This window comes from Chrysemys picta, chromosome 9 (assembly GCF_011386835.1).
Source record: "Chrysemys picta bellii isolate R12L10 chromosome 9, ASM1138683v2, whole genome shotgun sequence".
Classification (NCBI taxonomy): domain Eukaryota; kingdom Metazoa; phylum Chordata; order Testudines; family Emydidae; genus Chrysemys; species Chrysemys picta.
In genome coordinates, this window is record NC_088799.1 from 44,067,746 (window position 1) to 44,078,123 (window position 10,378).

The 10,378-nt window shown below is 45.4% G+C and overlaps 1 protein-coding gene across 11 annotated transcripts in view; it reads right to left on the reverse strand.

Moving 5' to 3' along the window:
* Positions 1 to 4,171, reverse strand: part of LOC101939719 (beta-galactoside alpha-2,6-sialyltransferase 1-like) — a 104,390-nt gene extending 100,219 nt beyond the window's left edge. For 3 of the 11 annotated variants that reach the window (XM_065556987.1, XM_065556985.1, XM_065556986.1), the window contains exon 1: positions 2,755 to 3,442. The gene's annotated coding sequence lies outside the window, so the exon portion shown is untranslated. Of the gene's footprint in view, positions 1 to 2,754; positions 3,449 to 3,572; positions 3,706 to 4,067 lie in introns of those variants that run through there. The other 8 variants (XM_065556991.1, XM_065556989.1, XM_065556994.1 and 5 more) reach the window with 8 other exon arrangements.
* Positions 4,172 to 10,378: the final 6,207 nt, after the last annotated feature.

A 10,378-nucleotide genomic window follows, 5' to 3' on the forward strand; every position in this document is an offset into this window, starting at 1 on the left:
CTTTCTCCCACCAACTCCTCGTGGATCAAGATCCAACCCCCTTGGATCTAAAAACAAGGAAAAATCAATCAGGTTCTTAAAAAGAAGGCTTTTAATTAAAGAAAAAGGTAAAAATCATCTCTGTAAAATCAGGATGGAAAATAACTTTACAGGGTAATCAAACTTAAAGAGCCCAAAGGAACCCCCTCTAGCCTTAGGTTCAAAGTTACAGCAAATAGAGGTAAACACCCTAGTAAAAGGTACATTTACAAGTTGAGAAAACAAAGATAAAACTACCATGCCTTGACTGGCTGTACTTGCAAGTTTGAAATATGAGAGACTTGTTCAGAAAGATTTGGAGAGCATGGATTGATGTCTGGTCCCTTTTAATCCCAAGAGCACTCTACCACCAAAACAAAGAGCACAAACAAAAGCCTTCCCCCCACCAAGATTTGGAAGTATCTTGTCCCCTTATTGGTCCTTTGGGTCAGGTTTCAGCCAGGTTACCTGAGCTTCTTAACCCTTTACAGGTAAAAGGATTTTGGAGTCTCTGGCCAGGAGGGATTTTATAGTATTGTACATAGCAGGGCTGTTGCCCTTCCCTTTATAGTTATGACAGGGCTCCATTCAACATATGGCACTGCCAGAGGCCCCCAATCCTCCCCTTCTGTTGCTCTCCCAAAAATAATACAAAAAGAAGAAGAAAAAAGGTAGCGTTAGAGGTTGTGGTAGTGATGCGAAGTGAGGAACATTACAAATGGGCATATACAGATGATAGAGGGGGAGGGAAAAAGAGAGGTAGCAAAGCCACAGGAATACATAAGCATAGCTCCATTTACAAGCTGACATTCTGCCCCTTCATGCTTATGCTTTTACAAAGGGGGGGGGGATTTGTCTCGTCTTACGCGGGGTTCCGTTCCGCGGTTAGCGCATAAAGCGAAAACTGCGTATAGCCAAAATTCCATTGAGTTCAATGGCGGGCGGAATCGCCCGCACTACAGGTATAGTATTAAAATAGTTATTTTTTTCTTTTGTTTTGTTTTTGTTTTGTTTTTGCCAACCGTGTAAAGTTGAAATCGCGCATGTTAAATGCGTGTAAGACGCGACAGACCTGTATATAAAATTAATTGAAAATATTCTTTTCTGAAACTGAGAGAAAACACTTCAAGATCAGACTACCACCTCTGTCTAGTACAGCCACTAAGAACAACAAGTTCTTCTGGTGATTTTTCCCATCAAAACAGCATTGTCACCCTCACATTATAGAGCATAGTTTAACCCAACCATTCTTTTCATTAATGTTATGGCAGCAATTTAAACCAGGGCCAAAGTCTGTGCTCCTCACTTGAGCAGAAAGCCCATGGGACTTTTGCTTAACCAACGATGGCAGAATTTGGCCCAGAGGTGAATACTATCAAAAATCTACAAGCAGTAGCATATTTAAACCCTCAAATTCAACAAATTTAAAAATGCAGTCCACCTGCTGTCTGGCAACATCAAATGTTCAATCTGTCAGTTTGAAAACAAAATATCTGGAGTATACTTGTGCAGTGAAGTATTTGTACATAGCACTCTACTAACGTGAAATCCGCAAACAAAATCCAAATCTTTATGTACAAGCTTCGTTGCGGAGACCTGCTAGCAATGCATGCAATATAAAAATTAGAATCTCTATTGGTCTTCTTTAAAGTAACACACACAGCATATTTTTGAAAGGAAATTACTCGAGTACTAACAGCAGTACATAAACCATTAAAGTGTTTCTATATATATAGATATAGATATAGAGCGAGAACAAACATTTATATTTCAAAAGGGGAAAACTACATGGAGCTTATAGAAATGCAGTATTGATTGTTACATTATCTCAGTAGGTTGCGCTTTCTACATTTTGAACTGATGGTCAACATTTGCCAATTTATTCAGCACATCAAATTTCATGGGAGTTTTTGCAACAGGAATAGGAGTTAGCATACAAGGAAGGACCCAGAGATTAATACCAAACCCCTTTATTTAGGAAGTGTTTTGAGCAAAGTTTAAAGATTCAAAAATCAAACAACATACATATCCAGAAAGATCAGGCTTTCACAGCAAAAATTCATAAAAAACCACTTTCTTTGGATGTGCAAGTTGAAATGTTTATCTCAACTCTTGAAGATTATCTACAGTTAGCCCTTTATTAGTTTCCAAGTGGAAACTTGCAACTATACAACAAAGGGTATCTTCTGTTTCTTTTGTTTTCTTTTAATTCTTCATCTTTAAAAAATAAAAGAATTACATTATTTTAAAAAAGCACAGACTTCTGCCACTAAAATCTACACCAAAAATAACTGCTGGTCTTTTGGAGAAGCAACAGGTGATTAATCATTTCTTTTTTAGACTATGTTGCAGCCAAACTCCTGACAAAAAGGATTTATTTAATTTATTTATAGGAACATTTTATTTAAAAAGTACTTGATAACAACTAGGATTTCTCTCTAGGGAATTGCATGAGCTTTTTTTGGGGGGCGGGGGCAATGCAGTGTCCAGAGTTGAACTTGAAGTGCAATTAAATTTTTGCTTAAAAAAAAAAAATCCCCAGCAATTTCAGTGCCCTCCCTCAACCTCTGCAGAGAGGAAACAGCCCAGGATCAGACTCATGCCATTGTGCCCAGAGAAGTGTCCACTCTCTTCCCAACCCCAATACCCGAGTCCAGGTCGGGTTCCCTTGGCTGTGCCAATCACACGCCTGCCCGGTGCCTTGCAGCAGACCCAGAAGTTGCTGGTGCTACTCACTTGGGGTTGCAGCTGCTGCGCTAAGCACGGCCCGGGCAGCTCAGCCGCTGGTCTCCGGGTCCCTTTGTTACCGCCCGGTCACTTCACAGCTATTCACAAGCCACAGTCCTCACTGGTTGCTCGCCAGCGGGGGGGGGGGCGGGAGAGAAGATAAGATCATCCCCAAGCGACAGCCCGGCCCCGGGGAGAGGAGGATGGGGAGGATGTTATGCAAAACTGGGAGGCCAGGGTGCTGTACAGCGGCCCCGCGAGTCCCGGGGATGGGGGCCCGGCGCTGAGCCTATCTGCTGCGGGGAGAGGTGCCCCACCGCTGCCCCCTCCCCACGAGCCAGGGTAGCCGGACTCCCCGGCCGCTCCCCTCCTTGCAGCCCCCGCAATCCCGGCTCCCCCTCCCCGTGGGGAGGGGCACAACGGTCCCTAGCAGGGGGCTGGCGGCGGCAGAGCCCCCACGTGTTTCCCTCCCCGCCCCACGGGGGCCTGCCGCAGAAATCAGAGTCCAAACGACCCCGGGGAGCCAGCGCCCAGCCTGCCGCGGAGCCCCGGCCGAGTTCCCCTCACCCTCCCCGGCCAATGCACGCGCGGAGGGATGGGCCGCGGTCCTCTGCAGCCTTTGTCTGAGCCGCAGCACAGAACGCGCCTCGTGAGCCGGGCACGGGCGGAGGAAGGGAGCCCGCCCGCCGGCGCGTGCTGCTCGTTCCGACCCCCCAGCGGGCACCGACCCCCTGCCCCCCTTCACCCAGCCACCCACTCACAGGAGCCCAACGCCTCCTGCCCCGCCGGAATTCCACCGCCCAGCTGCAGCCTGAGACCTGCCCTACCTCCTCAGTGCTGTGCGGTGGGGCTCCGTCTCCCTCCCATCCCCTGCCCCTGGGCTCTCCCCGCCACACTGCCCAGCCAGTGCCTATGGGCTGGGAAGACAAGGCCAGCAGCGTGGTGCGGATCCGCTCCCCCGGCATAGCGGAAACAATGGTGAGGGGGGCTGCCAGTAACAAGGCGAGGCTTTGTGTGTGTCCGAAAGCCCAGGGTCGTGAAAGACGACGACGGAGACTAAAAGCTGATAATAAGAGCTCAGTGTACTGAGGAGCCTTGAATGAAACAGATCTCCCTCAACTTCCCTTTCAGCTCTAACATAAACCTAGGGTGACCAGATGTCCCAATTTTATAGGGACAGTCCCGATTTTGGGGGTCTTTTTCTTATATAGGCTCCTATTACCCCCCACCCTGTCCAGATTTTTCACATTTGCTGTCTGGTCACCCTACATAAACCCCTCCATCCATGCTGTCTCCTCATGCCCCCCCACACACACACACACCTGGACTGGTCGGGTTGGCTGTTCCGGATTCTCCACTGCCCTGGCCCTTGCAGTCTTTTACTCCAGGTGGGTGTCACACTAGCAGCATTTTACTCTGCAGAAGTGTAATGACTACATGAGGTGCAAGGGGGAGGGAGCGACATTGGAGGACTGATCATGCTTTTGTTACAAATGTACCTTCCAAGCCTTGCCTGAAAGAAGCTATATCATATGCAGAAGTGAAAGTAAGCCGGTACGCCCCTTTACGGCATACCAGCAAGAACTGGTGCACCGTACGGGGGCGGCTGGCTTCCGCAGGCGGCAATTTAAAGGGCCTGGGACTCCCCCCCAATCCCTGCCTCTTCTGCCTGAGGCCCCGCCCCCTCCGGGGCCCAGAGCTGGCCCCAACCCAGCCCCCTACCTCTAAGTCACTATTTCTACTTTCACCTCTGATCATATGCAAAGTATTGAAATTAGTACTTTCAGTACAAAGTACTGAAACAAATAGCAGACTTGCACTACTTTTTATGAATCGCCGTTCTCAGTTGGGGGGCAAGATAGTCTCTCAGTGCAATTCCGTGTGTATTTTTTAAAATTCATACTTTTGTCCCCTCTTCATGTTGTCCCTCAGACTTTTGTATCAACTATAGATATAGAAAGGGAACAGAAAACCCACTGTTCTGTTCCTTGCTTGGGGAGCAGGGAGTGTACTCATGCTATGAACTGGATTGTTATTGATAATGAAAGCCCTGGTCTACACTACAGAGTTAGTTCAATATAAGGCGACTTACATCGACCTAACTCTGTAAGTTCTTCACTAAAATAGAGCTCCCGCCAATGTAACTCACCCACTACACCAACTCCATCTCCCTGAAAGGAGTAGCACTTAAGTCAATGTGTTGCCAACTCTCATGATTTTGTCATGAGTCTCATGATAATAATTATTTTCCATAAAGCCCCAGCTCCTGGAGTCAAGTGGATATGTGATGATTTCAGCCTTCATTCTTAAAGAAAAAGTAAGTTTCTAGCCCTGATGGCTGTGGAGAAAACTTCAAAATGTGACCCAAGTGCACCCTAAAAGCTCAAAAAGCAGATGGCAAATAAATGTATTATTTTTACATCATAATCTCATGATTTTAAAGCCAGTCTCATGATTTTTGGAGAGCCTGACTCATGCTTTCTGAACATTTGGGGTTGCCAATACTGTGTTTGCAGTTCTTGCATTGGTCTGACCTTGCTTTTCACCTGTAGTTTTTGCTGAATCCTCAATCATCCACATTAAAATGAGACTTCATCATCAACAGTAGAGCTATGCTTAACAATAGTTGCATTCATGCCAACAACGCTCAGGAGCCTCTGACAAAAAGATCAACCCCCCCCCCTACTTCTTTCTGGTATTGCACTAGAAAGTCATATGACCTGCTTCTATTCCACTATTCAAGACCTTCAGTAAGGCCATGTCTACACTAGCAAGCTTACAGCAGCTGAGCTACACAGATACAGGTGTGCCACTGTAAGATTGCTCATGTAGCCGTCTATGCTGATGGGAGAGAGCTTTCCCGTCAACACAATAAAACCACCTAAACGATTGGTGGTAGCTATATCAGTGGGAGAGCGTCTCCCTCCAGCAGAGCACTTATGCACACGAGCACTTATGCTGGCAAAATTTATGTTGCTCAGGGGTCTATTTTTTCACACCCCTGAGCAACAAAAGTTTTGCCAACATAAGGGGTAGTGTAGACATGGGCTGCCATTGTCCCTGCCAGCAAAAATGGTTAGTACAGGGGTGGGCAAACTTTTTGGCCCGAGGGCCACATCTGGGTATGGAAATTGTATGGCGGGCCATGAATGCACACGGAATTGCGGGTTGGGGTGCGGGAGAGGGTGAGGGCTCTGGGGTGGGGCTGGGAACGAGGGGCTGGGGATGCAGGAGGGTGCTCTGGGCTGGGACCAAGGGGTTCAGAGGGCAGGAGAGGGATCAGGGCTGGGGCAGGTGTGCACAGGGGATCAGGGGTCCCCCCTCCGGCTCCTACACGGAGGTACGGCCAGGTGGCTCTGTGCGCTGCCCCATCCGCAGGCACCGCCCCTTTAGCTCCCATTGGCCGTGGTTCCTGGCCAATGGGAGCTGTGGGGGCGGCACTTGGGGCAGGGGCAGCGTGTGGAACCCCCTGGCTGCCCCTACACGTAGGAGCTGGAGGGGGGACATGCCGCTGCTTCCAGGAGCCACACGGAGTAGGGCAAGCCCTCGACACTGCTCCCTGGCTGGAGCGCCAGAGCGGGGCAAGCCCTGGACCCCACTCCCCAGCAAGAGGGCTGGATTCAAATGTCTGAAGGGCCAGATGCAGCCCCCAGGCCCTAGTTTGCTCATGCCTGGGTTATTAGAACTGGTATTTAAATATGAAGCACCAGGCCATTCTACTTATCGTTCCAACAATAAATGTAATTATTCCCTTGCAAGTATGTACTATAATAGGGTCTTTCTAAGTGATATTGAGGTCATTTAGAGTGTCTATTGTTGTACAAAAGTTTCCCCCTCCCCTTCCATAGCAGCGGTCTTGGATCAATCCATTACGCCTCCACTCCTGTCATCCACGGGAAGACTTTTTGAAAAAGACTCTGCACCTTTTCCCCCAGTGAAAGTGACCTTGTGTATATGACAAATACAACCATGTCAGGGAAACGTTACAGCACAGTTGTCCTCTAACTTGATTGCAACGTGATTCTATTTTGAAGTGTACCTTAACAGTATTTTGTAATCAGGCTGCAGCCAAACAACTTTCCTTGGCTTGTTGGTTTAGTGTGTTTTGGGGAGCTTTTCTGGCTCCCCTCTCTTCCCGCAGTGCTGGCTATTTTGGCTGACCTTGGAACTGACAGTTCATGGTGTGGCAGAAACTGTGGAAGTGGGATGCACATCAGGCACCCAAGAGCAAAATATAGCCTAGACATAGCATCATAAAGCGTGGCTCATGCTACTCTCTCTCCCGAAGCGGAGAAAGAGGACAAAGCTGCTCTTCCTCTATCAAGATTGATACAAGCGCAAGTAAATATTATGATTATCTGCATAAATATATTTCCTAAACTATATATAAATTATCCTCCAAACAAGCTGCTAATGGAGCAACTGTTGTCACAAAAACTTCAACTCTGGAACACAAGAGATCCTTGGCACATGACCAAAATAATGCTCTCACTCAGGCCTATGCAATTCTTTTGAAATCTGCATTTTGCTGGGGGCAGAATTTGACTTGCTCTATAGCATGGGTCACCTCTATTAGAGAAGTGCTAGAAAAGAGGCACAGAACCTATGACATCCCACTGTAGGGATATTAAAGAAGGTACTAACAGTGATTCCCCCAAGTGACAGTGACCCCCTCATAATTTGTCCCCCACACTTTAAAATCCAACAGTTTCACCAAGTACAAAAATCTCTTGGGTCTTCTGTTAAAACTTGTAAGTTACTGTCTGTAGAAAACATTGATTATATCTATCCTGTGAAAGATACTTTATTACTATGTAAAACTTACAAACAAGTTAATTGACTTTGTTCTTGAAGTAATTGTAAACAAACACTATAAGCTGTTAAGTGATTTTCACTTCATTCAAGGGCTCCTAGGACAGACCCCCACCCTCTGTGATTAAAGGACCGGGAGTCTCAAATGAATTAGCACACACCCTGAAAGTGGTGGAGACAGTAAATTAAAATATGGTTAAGATATGGAATGTATGCTGATGAATGCTTGATATACATGAATGGTTAGGGAGGTGCCAGCCTAGAAAGGGAGTATCCATCGGCCGAAGAATGTGTCAAGTGGATGACCAGAAAACCCCCGGAGGGTAAACTGGGATCCACCCCATCACCTGGAAGGATGAGAAACACAAACTTTGGACAGTGTGGAGCCACCAGGAATGTGCCACTTTGGACAGGAATGTGCCATCTGCTGATTGAGTCAGCAACAGCAGGATGAAACAGTTCCCATAGACTAACATAGGAATTAATTCCTATAAGAATGGACTCTAAAGACTGATGACTTTGAGTCTCTGGTTCTGCTGCCAGCCTCCAGGAGCATCAGGTGCACCTGACACAGACTCGGCTCCATCCTCATGACCAAGATACCTGGCCAGTAACTTGGCATGAGCAACTTCTAGGCTGGTAACTATAACACCTATACAGAACTTGAATGAATGATTGTGGGAATGAACCTCTCTCTCTCTCTATATATATATATATATATATGTGTGTGTGTGTGTGTGAGAGAGAGAGAGAGAGAAATAAGTAGTCAAACAACGTTGTTTACTTTTATCTTTTGCTTTATCAGTATATTTACAATAAATGTGGCATCTTTGCCTTATCCCTCTTAATAAGATCCTGCTGGTTTTTATTCTATTGGTATAACATTTTGGTGGTTTTTATTCTATTGGTATAACACCACTGCCAAGAGTGAAGGGGAAGCGTTAACAACCAATTGAAACCTAAAAAATGGGATGATTGAAAGGTTGAGTTTGTGCAGTTCTTCTGGCAGAAGTGCTTTTGCTTATCCCTAACTGTGTTGCAGATCTGCTATGAAAGGATCAAGGTCAGAATGAGATCCTTAACTGAGTATTTTTCCAAACTCTTTTGTGCTTAAATCTCTGTGTTTTAGTAACTCTGAGCAATATCTCTTTTCATAGGATATGAAATATCTCTGATTGCTGAGATATGATACACAGTTAATAGATTGCTCTGCACAATTTCACTGTTCATTAGCTCTAGTCTCTCCTATGGCATCACTCACCATGCTCCACCAATGACACCAGCCTCAATAATGCAATTACCTGCTTCTTCCACAATTACACCATGCATTCCCACTCACCCATACATGGAATGCTCTACTATCTCCAGGCCACCACTACCTTTTCATCTTTCTAATTCCCCTCCTTTTATGCTGCCCAAAGAAAATGACACAACAATTACAAGTTTTAAAAAAGTTTTGAAAAAGCTTTCGTGGGTAAAAAACCCACTTCTTCAGATGCATGTAGATGTCTCCATGCATCTGAAGAAGTGGGTTTTTTACCTGCAAAAGCTTATGCCCAAATAAATCTGTTAGTCTTTAAGGTGCTACCAGATTCCTCGTTGTTTTTGTGGATACAGACTAACACGGCTACCCCTCTGATAAAAAAAAGTCTTGAACTATTAAGAGGTTTGTAAGCCTTAACTGAGACACTGAATGGTCACATTACAGGTTACAGCAATGTACTAGTATTATTGTTCATTGTCCTGCCACACCCCATACTTTCCCTGTTGCTGCAGAGAGGCATTTTGGGAAAATATGTACTGCTATGGCATGTAGTTCATCTGCATCCATGGATGCATACACTTCCCCTTGCTCAGATGATGCTTACTTCTGACAGCAGAAATCTGTGCACAGGGGTTGTGGATGGGTCTATGGCAGTCAGAATAAAAGCAAGTGTGAGTATTGATTTTGCCGAGTTAATTTGTGTATAGTTTGTTGGCAAAGGGGAAAAGCTCTGAACTATGATGTTGCCTCTTAGCACGGCCACATGGTGTTGGGCAAAGTGATCTAAGCACGCAATTCATTATGCATTGATATTTCCTGTTTGTGGTTTTAGAAAGTGATTAAAAACAAGATATTATGCAGATTGCAGTAGCAGTAACTGATAGATAGTAACCTGATGTCACTCTGGTGCTGAATTATTCACATTATGCACTCAGCAACCTAAGAGGATTACATTGTCTCTGATTGCAGTTACAGATAGCACCACCTGAAGGGGAGGCAGGAGGAACCCATCTATTGTTTACAAAATCTGTGTCAGTGAGTTGCAATATACTGGAGAAGAGTAAAGGTTTCCCTGAAAGCACTGACTTCTCAGGAGCTGGATTATGCAAAAAATCTTAAAGAAGTAGAAAGAGTCAAATCATCCAGAGTTAAATGAAAAGAATGTAACAGGCCCCAGACTTTTGGTTCTTAATGAAACTAGATCTTTACCTTAGTAAGGACTGCAGGAGTAGCAGATCCAAATAAAACAAACCCAAGTCTGCAAAACTGGTCGGTGTCTCTTCACTGTGCAGATGGCAAAAGCAGAGCCTCCTCAAGACAGGTCATTAAGACAAGAAGAGGGGATACACAATTATCCCACATGGTGTTTGTTTAAACCAGGGGCAGGCAACCTTTCAGAAGTGGTGTGCCGAGTCTTCATTTATTCACTTTAATTTAAGGTTTCGTGTGCCGGTAATACATTTTAACATTTTTCAGAAGGTCTCCCTCTATAAGTCTATCTTTACATACAACAATAGTTTAGTTATATAAGTAAACAAGGTTTTCAAAATGTTTAAG